The sequence below is a fragment of the Trematomus bernacchii genome, unplaced genomic scaffold (assembly GCF_902827165.1).
Source record: "Trematomus bernacchii unplaced genomic scaffold, fTreBer1.1, whole genome shotgun sequence".
Taxonomy (NCBI): Eukaryota; Metazoa; Chordata; class Actinopteri; order Perciformes; family Nototheniidae; genus Trematomus; species Trematomus bernacchii.
Genome location: NW_022987752.1, coordinates 374,488 through 395,202, shown reverse-complemented (window position 1 = coordinate 395,202; position 20,715 = coordinate 374,488). Strand labels below are relative to the sequence as shown.

At 40.9% G+C, this 20,715-nt stretch overlaps 1 protein-coding gene across 4 annotated transcripts in view; it reads right to left on the bottom strand.

The window, feature by feature from the left end:
* mgat3b (beta-1,4-mannosyl-glycoprotein 4-beta-N-acetylglucosaminyltransferase b) overlaps positions 1-20,267 on the bottom strand; it is a 70,357-nt gene extending 50,090 nt beyond the window's left edge. For 2 of the 4 annotated variants that reach the window (XM_034148201.1, XM_034148207.1), the window contains exon 1: positions 13,487-14,125. The gene's annotated coding sequence lies outside the window, so the exon portion shown is untranslated. Of the gene's footprint in view, positions 1-13,486; positions 14,126-20,208 lie in introns of those variants that run through there. The other 2 variants (XM_034148202.1, XM_034148208.1) reach the window with 2 other exon arrangements.
* Positions 20,268-20,715: the final 448 nt, after the last annotated feature.

Below are 20,715 nucleotides of genomic sequence, written 5' to 3'. Positions count from 1 at the left end.
AGAGGGAAGGGGATTCTGTCCTGTCCTTGACAAACAGCAGCAGCATGTGGGGCAACACACACACACACACACACACACACAACACACAACACCACACACACACACACACACACACACACACACACACACACACACACACACACACACACACACACACACACACACAACACACACACACACACACACACACACACCACACACACACACACACACACACACACACACACACACACACACACACACACACACACACCTAAATAAAGCACGGTTACACTCAGTTTGACCTGCAACAGAAAGCCTCACTCCATCATCACCACGGCTGAACACACAGTTTAAATCCCAGGAAAAACGTTTCGAGGAATAAAAAATAAAAAAACACACACACTCACTCACACACACTCACTCACATGCACTAAACACACACACACACACACACACTAAACACACACATCTGCGTTTCCACCTGGAGGCCTGAAGCCCTGAGAAAGTCAATTTCAAAATCTTCGTACTTGCCAAATGGTGATATAACAACTCAGTGAGGTGACGTTAATGGGCCCAAAAACACTTTTCCCCATTGACTTCCATTGGGAGACAGATGTCTGCAAATCAGGGTATAGTTTTTATTTAGCTAAATCAACTAGGAACACTTGAATCGATCTATAAGGTGTTTACAGTTGGAAAATGCACCAGTAGCTGTATCTAGAGTTATTGTCTTTCTCCATGTATGTGCAGCCGAGACAGGAAGTGACGTAACAGGAAGTGACGTAACTTCAGACGTGGAGGTGGGAATTAAAGGCTGAGAGGTAGAGATTATTATTGGGAGGCAGGGTTTGAGGGAAAAGCAAGTGTGCATGCTCTTTGGGCCCGGAGGAGGCAGAAGGTCTTCTACTGAGTAACTTAGGAATGACTCCAACGCTGTATCCAGTTGTTTTTATACAACCATGACAAGGCAAATGACCAGAGAGGGCAAAAGTACACACGTCCTTTACTCAAGTAGAAGTACAGATACTCGTGTTTAAAAATACTCTGGTGAAAGTAGAAGTACTGACTAAACTTCTTTCCTCAAGTCAAAGTAAAGAGGGCTTTGAAATGTACTTCAGTAAAAAGTACCCATAACTAGCAGCTGTTTTAAAGAGTACCTGACCTCCCTTTATATTAATAGAACAATAATGTCATTGTTAGCTAATGAATGTTTCCATGCTGAACAACGGCAACATGACAACGTTTTCATTGGTCCCTCTTCTTTAGAGAAGACCAGGAAATGATGGATACACGGATCGTGTTCAAATCAATAGGCACGCAATGACTCTAAATAATAATGATCACGCTACCAAACACACATTCAAACTAAAGGAACCAGCCTGTTTGGGAAATGTGAGAAGTAGAAAGTACAGGTATTTGTGTTCAACATGTAAGAAGTAGAAAGTACAGGTATTTGGGTTCAACATGTAAGAAGTAGAAAGTACAGGTATTTGTGTTCAACATGTAAGAAGTAGAAAGTACAGGTATTTGTGTTCAACATGTAAGAAGTAGAAAGTACAGGTATTTGGGTTCAACATGTAAGAAGTAGAAAGTACAGGTATTTGTGTTCAACATGTAAGAAGTAGAAAGTACAGGTATTTGTGTTCAACATGTAAGAAGTAGAAAGTACAGGTATTTGTGTTCAACATGTAAGAAGTAGAAAGTACAGGTATTTGGGTTCAAAATGTAAGAAGTCAAAGTAAAAGTGGTCAGAAAAATAAGTAGTGGAGTAAAGTACTGATACCAGAAACATGTACTTAAGTACAGTAACGAAGTATTTGTACTCCACTACTTCCCACCTCTGCTAATTAGTCTGCAGACGTTTGAAAACCTTAATTTTGTGTTTGATTGGTTCGTCCGGTCTCAAGTGATTCCTTCCTCTATCCGGAAAATATATCCAACAACAACATCGTGTGGAGGTGTGGCGCAGTGGGTTGTGCGTTTGTGTTGGGATCAGGGGGGTCACAGGTTCAAACCCCACTGCAGTCAGCATGTCGTTGTGTCCCTGAGACACTTCACCCCAAAGTGCTCCTGTGGGGATTGCCCACAGTATTGAGTATGTAAGTCGCTTTGGATAAAAGCGTCTAACAAGTAACATGTCATGTCATGTGTAAATGTTTAGTTTCCTGGCCTGAAAACATATTAAAACATGTCACACATTAACAGCTTTTAGCCTGGCTCCAAATCTCAGATGCAGATTATTGAGAAATGTTTGTTAATGGGATTAAGTTCTCCACCAATCAGAAAGGTTTAACGCTATAAAACAGTGACTTTTGTGGTTCAAACATTGTGGTGAAACCCAATCAGACCCTGGTGGTCCCTGTGGTCCACACGCAAAGACTTCCTCAAAAAGGTTCCTGATGTAAATAAGGGGCTTGAATCTGTGTTTTGTGTTTATAATATAATATGGTGTATTTCTGAAGCATTTGAATCAAGACCCTCCTTTATGAGTCGGTCAGCTGACGGGATGAGATCTCTGCAGCGTTTCTGTTTCACAGAGTCCGTGTTAAAGAGTTTATTCCTGCTGTGGCTCTGATAGAGATCTCTATAGGAGCAGAGGCTCTGAGTGAAGGTCAGGACGAGGTCAACGCTGGTCAGATAAAGAGCTGGTCAGAACATCTTTCAGTAGAAATGAAGTCATTTAGAAATCTTCTCAGCCTAAATGGTATTTCTTTATTTCAACACAGCCTTTGCATGAGAGAGAGATGTCACGAAGAGGTGTCTGATTCTCCCTCCAGTGTGTGTGTGTGCGTGTGCGTGTGCGTGTGCGTGTGTGTGTGTGTGTGTGTGTGTGTGTGTGTGTTGAAACAGCTTAATTCCCCATCCCCAGCAGCAGCAGCAGCAGTACGTAGCCTGTTAGCGGGGTTAGCATGCCGCTGGTTGGACATCCTGCAGCCTGGGACGACCCCACATGACCCGCAGAGATCACACACACACACACGCACACACACACACACTGACACAGCGGTGATGGTGCATGCTGGGATTTGTTCTACTGTATGATCCAGGTCAGCGGTGAAACAACAGGCGCTGGAAGAAACACTCGCAGAGAAATCCCACACACACACACACACACACACACACACACACACACACACACACACACCACACACACACACACACATACACACATACACACACACACACACACACACACACACACACACACACACACACACACACACACACACACACAGAGCTATGTCTTGTAATTACTGCAGCTCTCCACAGGGTTCCTTTCTGTTTCTCCGGCTGAAAACATCCCTTTGTCCCGCTGACTGTCCGTGGAATAAAGAGCATATTAAAGCCAGAGACACAGGACAGGAAGTAGCTGAGGCTGCTGGGAAAAACACGGCCTCCTGCTGGACTCAGATTCATTATTGAGAGGTCATGTAAAATAACACCAACTAATAGCCATCAGTCCTTTACGTTAAGTTTAAGATTGTTCGACGGCTAACGTTTAAAACGAACACAACAAGGATCCGTTTGTGTTACAGGATTAGAGGTTGTTGGAAGAGAACTTTAATATGTTACTTTAATTACACATTGAAATAGTTATTATCTTTTTCTCGTGCAACTAAAGAAAACACTATTTCCCCCGGGGATAAATCTAATATTCTGAATGTGATTCTTTAACTCACAGAGGCTGCAGGAAAGGTTAGATGCTAAATGTTTTTGAAAGATTGCTTTTGAAAAGTTCACAAACCGCTGAACCGAGACGCTTCCTGCAGTCTGTGAGGTTTCAGATTTACCCATAACACTTCTTCAAGTTGCACATTGGACCGTGGCGACTGAAAACTCTCCCAAACACACACAGGAACTGAGATTTAAGGTGAAAGTTCCTCTTAGGTAAAAGCAGGCTCTAAACGTCCGTGTGTTTCGTTGTCTAATATCGTGCAAAACCCTTTCATTCGCACGTGAAACTAGGGCTGTGCAATTAATCGTATTTTAATCGCAATTACGATTTTGGCCTGCCACAATTACGAAAACAACATAATCGAAAAAAACAATTATTTTGCTTTGCTAGGTTGTGACAGTGCACTGCAACATATTTGATCTAATTAATTTGTATTTATCATATTTATATATGTTTAGTAGCTTGTGGAAGTGCGCTCCAAAATATGTGTTGATCTTGTTTATTGGTATTTATTATTTTGATATTATTTATATAAATGTATCATTTATTTTATTTATTTTTGTATTGGTTTTTCAGTTGAATTATACGTTCAGGGTAATCAACAGTTAAAAAGATACTGCTCAAATTATTATTTGTATTTAAAAGTTCAATAAATGGATGTTTTCAAAGTCAATGAATAATCGTATTTAATAATCGTGATATCAATTATTGACCAAAATAATCGTGATTATGATTTTTGCCATAATCGCACAGCCCTACGTGAAACACACCTGAATCAAGCGTGCATGGAAGGGTTTATTTGTTTTGTTGATTTTAGGATATTTGCATGTGGCTTATTTCCCTCCTCTCAGCCACCTTTACATCAGAGCGAGCTTTGTAAGCAAACCTCTCTGCTGCACAGATCCCTCCATTAGAAAAAGACAGAGACATGTCCCGTGTCTCTGCAGGATGTCAGACGTCTGCTTCCAACATTCATCAGCTACACAGTAGTATGTATCTAATACCTAATATATATATATATCATTCCAATAACTTGTATAAAGACTCGTACTGCACTATTCCACATCATCACTTTATTTTATAACTATTTTTCTTTTTGTATTGCTCTTGCTCTTATTGTTATTATGTTATTATGTTGCATTGTTGGAGAAGCCTGTGACATAAGATTTTCAACTACATAATTACTCTGTAGCTATGTCAGATTGACAATAAAGAACCTTGAACCATCTGCTAACACACACAACCACTTCCTGCACCCTCACAATCTCACTTCTTACAAGATGCAATACGTTGGAAAAAGACCTCCATTTGTATTTTAAACGGCTCCTTCCCCTACGAAAGGAATCAACTCGAGTTACAAGCGCTCGTTATCTGATGGCAGCTCAGCATGAAATCACAGAGAGAGAGGTTATCTGATTCCCTGGAAATAAACGTAGAGAGTCTTTAGGAGCGAGAGCAAAACAGGAAGCAGAGGAAGAGGAAGAGGCCGCTGATAACTGAGATCACCTCGTGTGAACCGACTGTAAGACGAGTGCGTCAACAGCGTGAGGCGGAGAGGAGAGGAGAGGGATAATAAAAGATCTGTGAGAGAGGAGAGAGTGGAGGAGTCGAGGTGAAACTGAAGGAAAGGGTGTGAGGAAGACAGTTCAGGAATTAGATGCTTTGTTTCCACATGAGCTCTTTTTTTTAAATTAGATGCATTTTGGTGCAAAAGGTTTCTGCAGACTCGTGCACATGAAAAGACGAAATCAACTTTTCCCACGGAGACTCTTACTCTCTTATATGGTAGAGAATGAAGAAAGTCAAAAGAGAAACTGCATTTTGTTCGATTGTTTGCACCAAAAAATGACTTTAAACGATAAAAGGACCATAAAAATATGATATTTAACGGAGAAAAGTGCCAAATATCCAGATCTGAGAGGCTAAAAACTGCATTTTGGAACATTTTTTGCGCAAAAATGAACATCCAGATCTTTTGCTTCCACATGAAGACTTTTAATGAGATGCATTTGGTGCATGGGGTTTCTGCAGACTCGTGCACGGGAAAAGACGAAGGCAACTTCTCCCACGGCAATTAGCAACGTGGATGATCAAAAGCATCAAATATGACTTTTAACGATAAATTGACCTTCATAATACGATATCAAACTGAGAGAAGTACCAACAATTCTACTTTGAGAGGCTAAACACTGCATTGTGGAACATTTTAGCTTTACAAAGAAACGCTGCAGATATCCAGATTTTGGGGCTTAAAAACTGCATTTTTTAATGTTTCTTGCACAAAAATGAATATCCGGATCCTCAAACAAGTAGGAAATGTGTGAAGAGGACATTTCAGTAATGAGATGAGATGCTTTTGTTTCCACGTGAGGTCTTTTAATTGATCGTGAAAAGACGAGACTAAATTCCTTTTAACACGGCGACTTATCAAAGTTAATAATCAAAGTTTTGTCTCAATGTTTCCCTGATATTCGTTAAGGGTTTTGGGGAAGACAAGCTCAGTTTGTTATCAGCCGTCACTTTGGACATTTCTGGAAAGCATTTTAGTTTAGCTTTCTCTCCGAGAGCTCAGGAGAAGATGATACCGAGCACTGTCAACAGAAACCTGTGTTATTATAGGGGATTACCGGACATTTATTTTCCACAATTTTAGGAGGATTCTGGTCCGAACAAAGAGATAATCCATGCCTCTATTTTTCCTTTTAACACATCGTTAGCATATCCCCCTTATTACCAATCTTTTGAATCCAAACAAGCAGCTTCTCTAGTTTCATATTTACTGTACAAACACAAGAGAGAGGGACTGACGTCTTTGTATGAAAGCCAATACACTTTGTGTCTGTGCTTTGGCAATATGAATGCAACAAACACACCTAACACAAGCTAACACAAAGCTAACACGCCGTTAGCATGTCCCCCTTATTTACAGTCGTTATGCTAAGCTAACAAGCTGCTTCTCTAGTTTCATATTTACAGTATAAACACAAGAGAGAGATACTGACGTCTTTGCGAGAAAGCCAATATGATTTATGTCTGTGCATTAGCATTATGAATGCAACAAACACACCTAACACATGCTAACACACTGTTAGCATGTCCCCCTTATTTACAGTCTTTATGCTAAGCTAACAGGCTGCTGCTCTATTTACAGTACAAACACAAGAGAGAGATACTGACTTCTTTGCAAGAAAGCCAATACCCTTTATGTTCGTATATTGGCATTATGAATGCAACAAACACACCAAACAGAAGCTAACACAAAGCTAACACAAGCTAACACGCCGTTAGCATGTGCCCCTTAGGCTACTTCTCTAGTTTCATATTTACCGTGCAAACACAAGAGAGAGATACTGATCTCTTTACAAGAAAGCCAATATGATTTATGTCTGTGCATTGGCATTATGAATGCAACAAACACACCTAACACAAGCTAACACAAGCTAACACAAAGCTAACGCAAGCTAACACGCCGTTAGCATGTCCCCCTTATTTACAGTCTTTATACTAAGCTAACAAGCAGCTTCTCTAGTTTCATATTTACTGTACAAACACAAGAGAGTGGGACTGACATCTTTGTATGAAAGCCAATACACTTTATGTCTGTATATTGGCATTATGAATGCAACAAACACACCTAACACAAGCTAACACAAAGCTAATGCAAGCTAACACGCCATTAGCATGTGCCCCTTAGGCTACTTCTCTAGTTTCATATTTACCGTGCAAACACAAGAGAGAGATACTGATCTCTTTACAAGAAAGCCAATATGATTTATGTCTGTGCATTGGCATTATGAATGCAACAAACACACCTAACACAAGCTAACACAAAGCTAACGCAAGCTAACACGCCGTTAGCATGTCCCCCTTATTTACAGTCTTTATACTAAGCTAACAAGCAGCTTCTCTAGTTTCATATTTACTGTACAAACACAAGAGAGTGGGACTGACATCTTTGTATGAAAGCCAATACACTTTATGTCTGTATATTGGCATTATGAATGCAACAAACACACCTAACACAAGCTAACACAAAGCTAATGCAAGCTAACACGCCATTAGCATGTCCCCCTTATTTACAGTATGTGTGCTAAGCTAACAGGCTGCTTCTCTAGTTTCATATTTACTGTAAAACACAAAAGAGAGAGGGACTGACGTCTTTGTATGAAAGCCAATACACTTTATGTCTGTGCATTAGCAATATGAATGCAACAAACACACCTAACACATGCTAACAGCTGTTAGCATGTCCCCCTTATTTACAGTCTTTATGCTAAGCTAACAGGCTGCTGCTCTAGTTTCATATTTACAGTATAAACACAAGAGAGAGATACTGACATCTTTGTATGAAAGCCAATACACTTTATGTCTGTATATTGGCATTATGAATGCAACAAACACACCTAACACAAGCTAACACAAAGCTAACGCAAGCTAACACGCCGTTAGCATGTCCCCCTTATTTACAGTATGTGTGCTAAGCTAACAGGCTGCTTCTCTAGTTTCATATTTACTGTAAAACACAAAAGAGAGAGGGACTGACGTCTTTGTATGAAAGCCAATACACTTTATGTCTGTGCATTAGCAATATGAATGCAACAAACACACCTAACACATGCTAACACAGCGTTAGCCTGTCCCCCTTATTTACAGTCTTTATGCTAAGCTAACAGGCTGCTGCTCTATTTACAGTACAAACACAAGAGAGTGGTACTGACTTCTTTGCAAGTATATATCGTATATTGGCATTATGAATGCAACAAACACACCAAACAGAAGCTAACACAAGCTAACACGCCGTTAGCATGTGCCCCTTAGGCTGCTTCTCTAGTTTCATATTTACCGTGCAAACACAAGAGAGAGATACTGATCTCTTTACAAGAAAGCAAATATCAAGCTTTAAGGCGCTACGTTTCAGCAGGACATTTACAGAGCTATCAATGATCATTTCATGTTGTTTTTCTTTTGTGTTATACTCCCAATCTCTTCCAAATTGAAAGTGAATTTGAGAGACTGTGAGAGGGAGGGAAATCACAGGAGAGCTTTTTTAATCAAATCTGACTGAAGAGCTTCAGCTGTGGGGCTCAGGTGGAACACACACACACACACACACACACACACACACACACACACACACACACACACACACACACACACACACACACACACACACACACACACACACACACACACACACACACACACACACACACACACACACACACACACACACACACACACACACACACACACACACACACACTCTCTATGATCTCTCCATTTTTTGTTTTCACTCCACCCATACATCCATCCATCCGTTCATTTCCACTGCTTCTATCTTCCCAAAGTGACCTTAATCTGATGCTCACAACCAGCGCTGCAACTAACCATCATTTCCACGCATTCTGCAGGTATTCAATTAACAATACCATTGATTTAATTAATAGTTTGGTATTTAAATGTCATAAGTCCGTCCGAGTCACTCAAATATCTTTAAATGTCTTGTTTTGTAAGTCCAAGACCAAAGGATATTCACGTTTATATAGATGTCAAATGGAGAAAATCAGCAAATATTTACATTTGAGGGGCTAAAAACTGCTTTTTGGAACATTTATTGGCACAGAAAATGACTTTCAACGATGAATTGACCATCAAAACATGATATACGAGAGAAAAAGCAGCAAATACTTAGATTTTAGATGCTAATAAGTGGTTTTTTTTGACAGTTTTGCATGAAAGATATCTCTCCTGAATATTTGATAATCCAAAATGTATTGACTGATAGTTGCATCTCCTGCTCCTCTTTCTGCAACAACACACACACACACACCAGCTGACGTCCCTGTCTCTCAGCATCAGCATCACTCTGGAGTGAAAAGGCCTTTGTTGATGTTTCTGTATTACCGTGTGGATCTCTGATCATCGTTCTCCACCTGAAGAAGGCCACAGAGAGAGAAGCTTCTCTCGACTTCAACGTGTTCAAATGCATGTAAAATACGTTAGTTTGCCTTCACCATTTACATTTACATCGGACAACCTCACCGGGTTTATGTCAAATACCAGTTGTCCGTGTACAGGAGGTAGTGTGTTGTTTCGCAGTAAGGATGGATGGATGGACGTGCAGGACACCAGAAGTTAAAGACCAATATCAAAAATGTGAGCTCTTTCTTGTGACCCTAAGTGTTACTCATCAAAACACCCTGAGGTTTTTTTTATGTTTTCTCCCTTTAAAAAGTCTGTTTGCCATTTCCATCAAAGAGCAGCTTCGATCGGTTGTTCGCTCTTTGAAATGTCCCAAAAATGCAAAAATATGTCAATGAGTGCTTTCCTAAAAGCCCAGGGTGACGTCAATATGTTCATTCAAGCTTCAGATAAAAGATAAGAAACCAGAAAATACGCACATCTGTTACTTTACATTATACCGTAGGGGATGAAGGAGGTAACGAGATTCAACACGAAGCTAAAATAAGAGAATTTGGACCCATTAGTCGAGCATCCCAGAAATTGCCGATTTGACGATGAATGGTTTAATCCTTGCAGCTCTTAAACCATGATGTCTTCCACACAGACAGATATGGACTGATCTCCTTAGACTCTCAGATAATCAATCACCTGTATCTGAAACACACCTTTTTAAATCAATGTGTTGTTGCACCACAACGCCTCTCTAATGGAATAAAGCTAACTGAAGACCAGAGGAAGAGGGGGGACGAAGATCCAGATGTGTTCAGGGTCACCTCCTCACCTGCTTCGTTCTACAGACTCAACCTCCCTTCAGTTCTTATCCAAAGAGATCTGGGATCAGTTTACAACACTGGGACCATCTGGGAGTCCGGATCAATCCCTGACCTCTCAGCAGCTCTCAGGGGAAATGTGTTATTATTATTAGAATGGATTGAGCCGGTCGGTGTTCGCTTTAATGTCAGCGTTGGAGGCAGCGAGGCTTTTTCCTGTTAGTGAGACACGTTCAGGTGTTACAGGGGAGATGGCTGTGGGGAAACTGGGAATCATTTTAATTAATTTTCTGTTTGTCAGTTTCATATATATTTGGGATGTTTTTGCTTAATATGTTTTTTAGAATTATTTATTTTTATTCAAGTAAAAAATAAATTATTTTCCGATTCTTTAAATAATCTTAAGAGTTTTTATTTATTTTCAGTTTCATATATTTTTGGGTTTTTTTTTTAATATATTTTTTATAATTATTATTATTAATTTTTTGTTTTCGAATTTGTTAAATAATTTTTATGTATTTTCAGATTTTGTATGATATCATTTTTTGGGCCGATTTTTATTATTATTTCTGTATTTATTTTTGTATATTTGTATCAATATAAAAGAAAACTGCTTCACATTTATGAAATACAATAAGGCCTGTTTCTTCAATGTTCTATGTATACTGTATGTAAGAACAAAGCACGACAAAATACAAAATTCAAATTACAAAATAAACAAAATAAATAATAGCTTGGAGAAAATGACTGCATTAGTGAAAACTTGTAAAATCATGGATTCAGACAAAGATGGGAAGCGAACCCAGTGTCCGGCAGCGTTAGTGCCAAACTGATTTTAAATGGTTAGCTTAGCTTAGCATAAAGGTCAAAGACTCGTTATGAGATGATCGGCCCCTTTGAGTCTCTGTAGTTCAAAATGAAAAGCCTCAAATCATGAAGTACTTCCAAATTTGTTGAGCGTTTTCCAACAAATGTCCAACAACACGTGCCGATTATTGCTTAAAGGGGACCTATCATGCAAAATGCACTTTTTGATGTCTTTTCTACATAACTATGTGTCCCCGGTGTGTCGGGGAACTCACGCAGCGTCAGAAAATAAAACCCTCTCTCTTTTCCTCCGTACCCAAATCTCTAAAAACGGGGGAACAACGGAGCTGATCCAGATTTGCGTCCGATATGACGTAATATCTGAAATGTGGACCCACGGCCCAATCAGAAACGTTGCTATCAGAAACAATGCCCGACTGTTTTGGACGTAATATGGTCGGTGTTTACATTAGCATGGCTAACACTCAGAGCTAACCTGTACTGGAGAGCATGTGTGTGAAGAAGCAGGAAATAAAAAGGAACTCACCTTGTGGTATAACCGGCAAGAGAGAAAGCCTTTGAGCTCCATACTGTTTCAGAGAGAATCCTTGATAATCCATGATATGGCGTTTCATCACTGCAGTATTTAGTTTAGACAGTAGCTGCCGGGTCCCGCATGAGCTCAGACCCCTCCCTTTTAAAGCTTTATACCCCAAATCAGCACTTTTGAAACAGGAAGTGAAATAGAGGGATATGAGGCATGGCTAGAATGGGTGATCTGTTTGGTATTTTGAGCAAAACACTTCAGACATGTTTTGTATATATTTGTATATATCTGAGACCTATGCTATTGCCTACAAATAGCATGATAGGTGACCTTTAACATGATTACAGTCCTTTCAAAATAAATGTCCCGTCGATCCGACCTGACCTCCAGACTTCATCTCTCTGTATACTCGCTGGTTCACAATAACGTGGAATACATACGGATTGGTTTTGTGGGATGTACACATGTGGAAGTGCTACGAAAATGGCGTTGTGTGTCTCTTTGTATCTGTCTTTGGGTCTTTTTGTAGTGGTTTTGAATCTCGTATCCAAACATAGCCTCAAATCATTTCCAAAGTTATTCCTAATTTGTTGAGCGTTTTCCAACAAATGTCCACCAACACGAGCCATATAACATGCTTACAGTCCTTTCAAAATAAACCTCCTCTTTACAGAAAAATAAGAACTTGGTGAGCTGCAGTTTGGGTTTAAATAACTACAAATGTTGCGTTACTCAAATACATGACAAATAAATACAAATCAGGTTTCACACGGGACACTAACAGCCGTCTCTTAAATAAGAGCTCTAGGCTTCAAGTCTCTTTATACTCACTGGTTCACAATAAAGTGGAATACATATGGATTGATTCTGTGGATTTTCACTAAACTAAAGCGCTACGACAATGGCGCGGTGTCTCTTTGTTGTTGTTATGAATCTATTTTCCAAACATACCCTCAAATAGAAAAGTACTTCCACATTTTTGGAGCATTTTCCAACAAATGTCCACCAACACGAGCCAACTACTGCTTACAGTCCTTTCAAAATAAACGTCCTCTTCACAGGAAAGAAGAACTTGGTTAGCTTTAGCAGAAGACTGTGGTTTGGGTTTCAATGACTACCAATGTGGCGTTACTGAAATACAGAAGACGACACATTAAAATCAGGTTTCACACGGGACACTAACAGCCGTTTCTTGAGTAAGAGTCAGGTGTTTTTAGACCCATCGATCCCACCTGACCTCTAGACTCCATCTCCCTGTATACACGCTGGTTGTTCATTCTGTGTTGTGTGTCTTTGTGGTCTTTTTGTGTCTCGTCCAGCTGCATCTGACCACCTGACCCCTGAGGCCTCCAGAAATGTAATTACCCATCCTCTACCCTAACATATGCAGTAAACATAATACAAATCTCACATATCCGGGACCATGAAAACATCTGATCAGCACCGAGAGATGACACAGTCTCTTTCCAGCCATCTACATGAATAGCAACTTCACACACACACACACACACACACACACACACTGACACACACACACACCTCCTCCTCTACATTGCAGTCTTCAACTGTGCGATGGGGTCTTCACGTCACAAGCCTCCCCTCCCTCCCCCCTGCACAGCCTCCATATATATCCCATTATGATAATAAAATAACACACACACACACACACACACACACATACACACACACACACACACACACACACACACACACACACACACACACACACACACATCTTACCCATCTGTGCCTGTGTCGGATGTCTTTCAGAGGTTCATGGTGGAGGATCCGGGTGGAGCTGCTCGTGTTTCTGCTCGTGTTTCTGCCGCTAAGCCATAATGCTGGTGATGCCGGGGGTCTTTTCGGGGTCTTTTCGGGGTCTTTTCGGTGTCCTCGCGGTGTGTTTTGAGGACCAGCAGAGGGTCTGCACGGTGCTGTTTCACCCCCAGGATCGGGACCTGCAGTGGGATGTCTCTCCTCCTCTCTCTCCCTCCTCCTCCTCCTCCTCCCTTCAATCCGACCGCGACAGAAAGCGGAAACGCGTCGTGCGTCAAAGGGATGGAGATGGAGACGTTAGAGATGGAGGGGCTCGGTTCGATCGGTGCTTTTCTCCCGTGTTTCGGTCGTGTTTACGAGCTGCTGCCTGTCGCCTCCCTCTCTCTCTCTCTCTCTCCCTCTCTCTATCTCGCTCTCTCTCTCTGCGTGATGCCCCCCCTCTTTCTCTTCCTCTGTGACGCCTTTTCCGCTCCGAGCAAAAATAAGACCCCCCCTTTATTCCCTGATCTCTCCTTCACTGCTTCTTCCTCATCATCCTCCCCTCTCTCCCTTTTGATCAGACACAGCGAGCAAGCGTGTGTGCGTGTGTGTGTGTGTGTGTGTGTGTGAGAGAGAGAGAGGGGCGGAGCCTCGCTAACTCCTCCCCGTTATGCTGCTTATCAGAGGAGAACAGGGGAGATAGAGGGAGGAAATATGAGAGCGGACGAGGGTGGGGGGTCTTTATAAAACGTGTTACAATATGATTTCATGCACTAACCCAGTTTGAGATACTGCACATTACTGCATGTCTGTATTTAGTTTTGCATGCAAGAAATATGTAGAGACAAAAGTGCTATTTTGAGATAAAGGGGGTGGGGGGGTACAAATTGGGAAGTGTAGCCTGAGGGGGGCGCCAAAGAATCTGGTTTTCATCATTGATATCCTCATTTATAATATCTATACACTATTGTATTTATTGTACTATTTGTTGTTATATGTTCCTAAATTAACATATTCTAATTATATTTTCTTGTTTTATGTACTACAGCATATTATGACTGTGACTGTGTGTGTGACTGTGTGTGTGTGTGTGTGTGTGTGTGTGTGTGTGTGTGTGTGTGTGTGTGTGTGTGTGTGTGTGTGTGTGTGTGTGTGTGTGTGTGTGTGTGTGTGTGTGAATAAAAAAAACCTCATTCCCCTCTAGATAATATAGTGATGATCATCTTTAACAAAGAAGGGTTTAAGAGGTATCTTTGTATAAAATCTGTTCCCCCATAGTAACTCTATACCGGATGCTCAAAACTGATAATAATACATTTCATTTATATAGACCACTTTAAAAACAACGTCATCTAAAGGTGCTTACTACTTTATTTCAAAATGAAAGCCCCAGAAAGTAGTTGTATTTTAGGGAGGGAGCATTTGTCCCTTTCTCATAACATAGTATTTTGACGAACTGAGAAGAAGGGTTTTTTATAGGTTGTTTCATTCAAAATCAGCTGTCAATTGCCCCCTATAATGAAACTCTAATATCTAAGCTTTTAGAGTGTAAGTGTATCTTCAGAGGAGGAGGGAAGCGTGGAGCTTTGAGAGGACGTTTTTGACGATGTTGAAACACCATTTGAAAGAAGAACTCACCAAATACCAAATGTGATGATAATACATCCAATAATCAGAGGCAGGTCAATCAAAATGAATATATCACCTAGAGCTGTACACTCTTCCTTATTGGTTTAATCAATTAACTAATATAACACACAATATGACGTTATTTAAATGGTCCGACGTTACGTAAAGTCGGTAAAAATCCTACATTTAAAAAGCAGTGTGAGTGCAATATGAAGTAAACCCGTGATCTCCTTCCAGTTGAGGTCATTGATGCATCACTTTAAAAATCAATACTTCATCAAGCCACTCATTACACTGGTGTGTCTACTGGGATATTACCAGTAATGTTGGGCTAATAAAAACAGATCTCACTGATGAATTATGCAGAATAAACTCCTGACTGCACTTACTGTATGTTTGCATTGTTAGGAAGCTAAAGTGTTCCTGTTCAAGCACTCCTTCCCTTTGTTACTGAATATCTGATACAGAGAAACACGTGTAATACATGTTTGTGTTACATTAGCTGCAGGTATGTAAACACCCACACACAGAGACACACACCCTTATGTGTCAGCCTTAGTGTTGGCACAGGGTTTTCATTCCTGTTTCTTCATACTTTCATTTTACTTTACTTAGTGTGTAGTGTCTCTACTTTAAAGAGTCCTCTCCTGCTGATGTTCAGGTGTATATCAGTATGTAGTGTCTCTACTTTAAAGAGTCCTCTCCTGCTGATGTTCAGGTGTATATCAGTATGTAGTGTCTCTACTTTAAAGAGTCCTCTCCTGCTGATGTTCAGGTGTATATCAGTATGTAGTGTCTCTACTTTAAAGAGTCCTCTCCTGCTGATGTTCAGGTGTATATCAGTATGTAGTGTCTCTACTTTAAAGAGTCCTCTCCTGCTGATGTTCAGGTGTATATCAGTATGTAGTGTCTCTACTTTAAAGAGTCCTCTCCTGCTGATGTTCAGGTGTATATCAGTATGTAGTGTCTCTACTTTAAAGAGTCCTCTCCTGCTGATGTTCAGGTGTATATTAGTATGTAGTGTCTCTACTTTAAAGAGTCCTCTCCTGCTGATGTTCAGGTGTATATCAGTGTGTAGTGTCTCTACTTTAAAGAGTCCTCTCCTGCTGATGTTCAGGTGTATCTCAGTATGTAGTGTCTCTACTTTAAAGAGTCCTCTCCTGCTGATGTTCAGGTGTATATCAGTATGTAGTGTCTCTACTTTAAAGAGTCCTCTCCTGCTGATGTTCAGGTGTATATCAGTATGTAGTGTCTCTACTTTAAAGAGTCCTTTGCTGCTGATGTTCAGGTGTATATCAGTATGTAATGTCTCTACTTTAAAGAGTCCTCTCCTGCTGATGTTCAGGTGTATATCAGTATGTAGTGTCTCTACTTTAAAGAGTCCTCTCCTGCTGATGTTCAGGTGTATATCAGTATGTAGTGTCTCTACTTTAAAGAGTCCTCTCCTGCTGATGTTCAGGTGTATATCAGTGTGTAGTGTCTCTACTTTAAAGAGTCCTCTCCTGCTGATGTTCAGGTGTATATCAGTATGTAGTGTCTCTACTTTAAAGAGTACTCTCCTCCTGATGTTCAGGTGTATATCAGTATGTAGTGTCTCTACTTTAAAGAGTCCTCTCCTCCTGATGTTCAGGTGTAAAATGGGTAAAACATTTCCAATTGGAGTCCAATTCAGTAGGTCATTAAGAGCTGCAGTTGCCAAATAAAACCTCTACTAGTGCACAAATTAAGGTTTAATTCACTTCATTACATCAGCTATTATTATCATCTCTCAGCCTGAATACATCAAAGCCAGAGTAAATACCAACGGGAGAAACCTGTATGCTACAAAAAAGGTCAAACATAAAACGATTATCGAAGACCACCAGCTTCTGTCTCCACGTATGAAACCCTAACTCCTCAAAAGCCCAGAAGAAAATGGAAAATTCGTCCAGTTTTCAACATGAATCTCATTTTCCAGGAAGTGTGCACCACACACACACACACACACACACACACACACACACACACACACACACACACACACACACACACACACACACACACACACACACACACACACACACACACACACACACACACACACACACACACACACACACACACACACACACACACACACAGAATGTAAAATATTCAGCTAAAGAGCCTTCTCTGATCACACTGAAGATAAGAAGGACTTTTATCCGAGTCCAGACCATCTGAACCGGTGCTGTCGGCGTCAGATTTCAACTCAACGACCACCGAGCTTCCCTCAGATAAAATTCCAGAGTGATGGGAGAGAAACGTGGAGACAGACTCAAGGCAAGGTTAAAGAGATGCTGTGAGGATAAAAGGCAAGGAGACGAAACCAAACCATGGATCAAAAAGAGAACTGGATACAGCGTTGGACGCGGGACCCCGATTATTACTATGCTCAGTGCTTGTGGCCCAAAAAGCTTGACTTCCAGGTAAGAAATGACCTGTAAATTCTGAATATATGACACCATAGAGTGAGTAAGCACACTAGTGTTTATTTCAACAATCAAACTTCTTATTCAGTTAAGTTGCTAACAAGAGTCTAAATGAGACGACTAAACGTCAGCAAGAGATGGGGTTGTTACTAAAAAAAAAGTAATATATTACACTACTTCGTTACTCTCTACATAAAGTAACTCGTTACTTTACTCGTTACTTTACTCGTTACTTTACTGGCAGGGCCGGCCCGCCCCTCCCTACAGGCAGATCACGCAGACTGCTAAAGTTTCAAATGTTCTCTTTAGTTCAGTTTCCATTGTCGCATAAGACTGATCCAGATAGCTCTGACTATGGCTGTCCTCTGTCTCCTGCTATCTGTATTTTGCGCAGTATATCTCTGAACGATGCGATGGTGATTCCACTGTGCAAATGGGCAACATTACCTCTACTATGAAGGATGCTACAAGCCTGTCCATCTCTGCTTTGGTTACCGGTAATTTTTGCTGCTTCGGAGTCGGCGGCGGCGCACTCACAACATCCTCACTCTGGGTTTGGGGGTCCTTAGCTATTAGCTTCACCTTAGCATGTGTTCTTTGCAGGTGTTTGTTGAGGTTTGACGTGGTGTTTGCAGCAGTGGATAACAGCTTCTGGCCTGGACACAGTTTGCACCTCACCGTCACATTCCTGTCTATTCTTCGGACGAACTCAAAATAATGGGCATACCTCCACCCCTCGAAAGTTATCGCTGACTCTGCCATGTTTATGCAGCACTGCACGTGGAAATGTGGACGCGCAAGTCACGCAGATTACGTACATATAAACCTGCGGCGGAAACCCCTCTTGTCTGTCTGTGATTATGACTGATTTTATAAAAGTAACGAAGTAACGCGTGTCGGGGCAATGTTAGTAACTGTAGTGTGATTACTGAATTATAAAAGTAACGCGTTACACTACTCCGTTACCGACAAAAGTAATATTATTACAGTAACGCATTACTTTGTAACGCGTTACACCCAACTCTGACGTCAGCAAGCTCAACATTAGCTTAGCGGTGGTGACGTGAAGTCATGTGACCGTGCTGTAGTTCCTTTATGCCCCAACATTAGCCGCCTTTAGCTTAGCGGTGGTGACGTGAAGTCATGTGACCGTGCTGTAGTTCCTTTATAGCCCAACATTAGCCGCCTTTAGCTTAGCGGTGGTGACGTGAAGTCATGTGACCGTGCTGTAGTTCCTTTATAGCCCAACATTAGCCTCCTTTAGCTTAGCGGTGGTGACGTGAAGTCATGTGACCGTGCTGTAGTTCCTTTATGCCCCAACATTAGCCTCCTTTAGCTTAGCGGTGGTGACGTGAAGTCACGTGACCGTGCTGTAGTTCATTTATAGCCCAACATTAGCCTCCTTTCGCTTAGCGGTGGTGACGTGAAGTCATGTGACCGTGCTATAGTTCCTTTATAGCCCAACATTAGCCGCCTTTAGCTTAGCGGTGGTGACGTGAAGTCATGTGACCGTGCTGTAGTTCCTTTATGCCCCAACATTAGCCGCCTTTAGCTTAGCGGTGGTGACGTGAAGTCATGTGACTGTGCTGTAGTTCCTTTATGCCCCAACATTAGCCGCCTTTAGCTTAGCGGTGGTGACGTGAAGTCATGTGACCGTGCTGTAGTTCCTTTATAGCCCAACATTAGCCACCTTTAGCTTAGCGGTGGTGACGTGAAGTCATGTGACCGTGCTGTAGTTCCTTTATGCCCCAACATTAGCCGCCTTTAGCTTAGCGGTGGTGACGTGAAGTCATGTGACCGTGCTGTAGTTCCTCTATAGCCCAACATTAGCCACCTTTAGCTTAGCGGTGGTGACGTGAAGTCATGTGACCGTGCTGTAGTTCCTCTATAGGCTAACGTTAGCGTTTTACTTCAGAAATCATAAAGTGATGTCAATGGAGATTATCCTCCTGAACTAAATGTGTAAATACCAACATCTGACCAATGCGGCCATTTGATTTACTTGCAGTTAGATAAGACCAATATTACGCTATCAATTTATACCGCCACAAAATGGCTAGCTCAAGTTAGCATTAAGAAAATAAGCAGCCTAACTCCATCCTAAATCTACAAAATTATAAAAATCCACCCAATATAGCACCTTTAGAAAGGAAATCATGTCCAAATGAGAAACAAAACACCTTTTCTGTTATTGTGCTAAAATAAGCTAACTGCCTTCCCTACATGAATATATATGAAATGTTATTTGCCTAAAAAAGCTCATCTGTGTTTCCCAAAAGACTTCCTTTAACACAATGCTTCACTTTCTTATCAAATCTCTTATTTATCAAACAGTTCCCATGACCTTTGCTGTACATTCAAAGGGTGAGAGATTATTGCTAATATGCATGTATTATTTCCTGTTGGTGTTTTTGCAAGACGATACTTTAATACATCTCAAAGCTCATGTAAGGAAGCTGCAGGTGAACAAATGTCTGGACAAAAAACAAAACAATTACTTCGTAAGAGAAATTACTCATTACAGCTCCTTAAATAAACAAATCTTTCCGGTTTGATCTCACACACACACACACACAGACATATACATTTCTTTCCACAAGCATAAGTGATAATAACTTGTGGACTTACCTTTAAATCCGTCTCATGTTCTCCCCTGATCCTCCCAGGTGAGAAGCAGCAGGTGTGTGTGGGCTGAAACAACAACTCACCTGTGTGAACCTGAACACACCCTCCTGCTGAGATTGGTTACTCTTTAACTCTGATCCAATTCATCATTAGCAGAGGTGGGAAGTAGTGGAGTACAAATACTTTGTTACTGTACTTAAGTTCATTTTTCTGGTACCAGTACTTTACTCCACTACTTATTTTTCTGACGACTTTGACTTCTTACATTTTGAACCCAAATACCTGTACTTTCTACTTCTTACATGTTGAACACAAATACCTGTACTTTCTACTTCTTACATGTTGAACACTAATACCTGTACTTTCTACTTCTTACATGTTGAACTCAAATACCTGTACTTTCTACTTCTTACATGTTGAACACTAATACCTGTACTTTCTACTTCTTACATGTTGAACACTAATACCTGTACTTTCTACTTCTTACATGTTGAACCCAAATACCTGTAC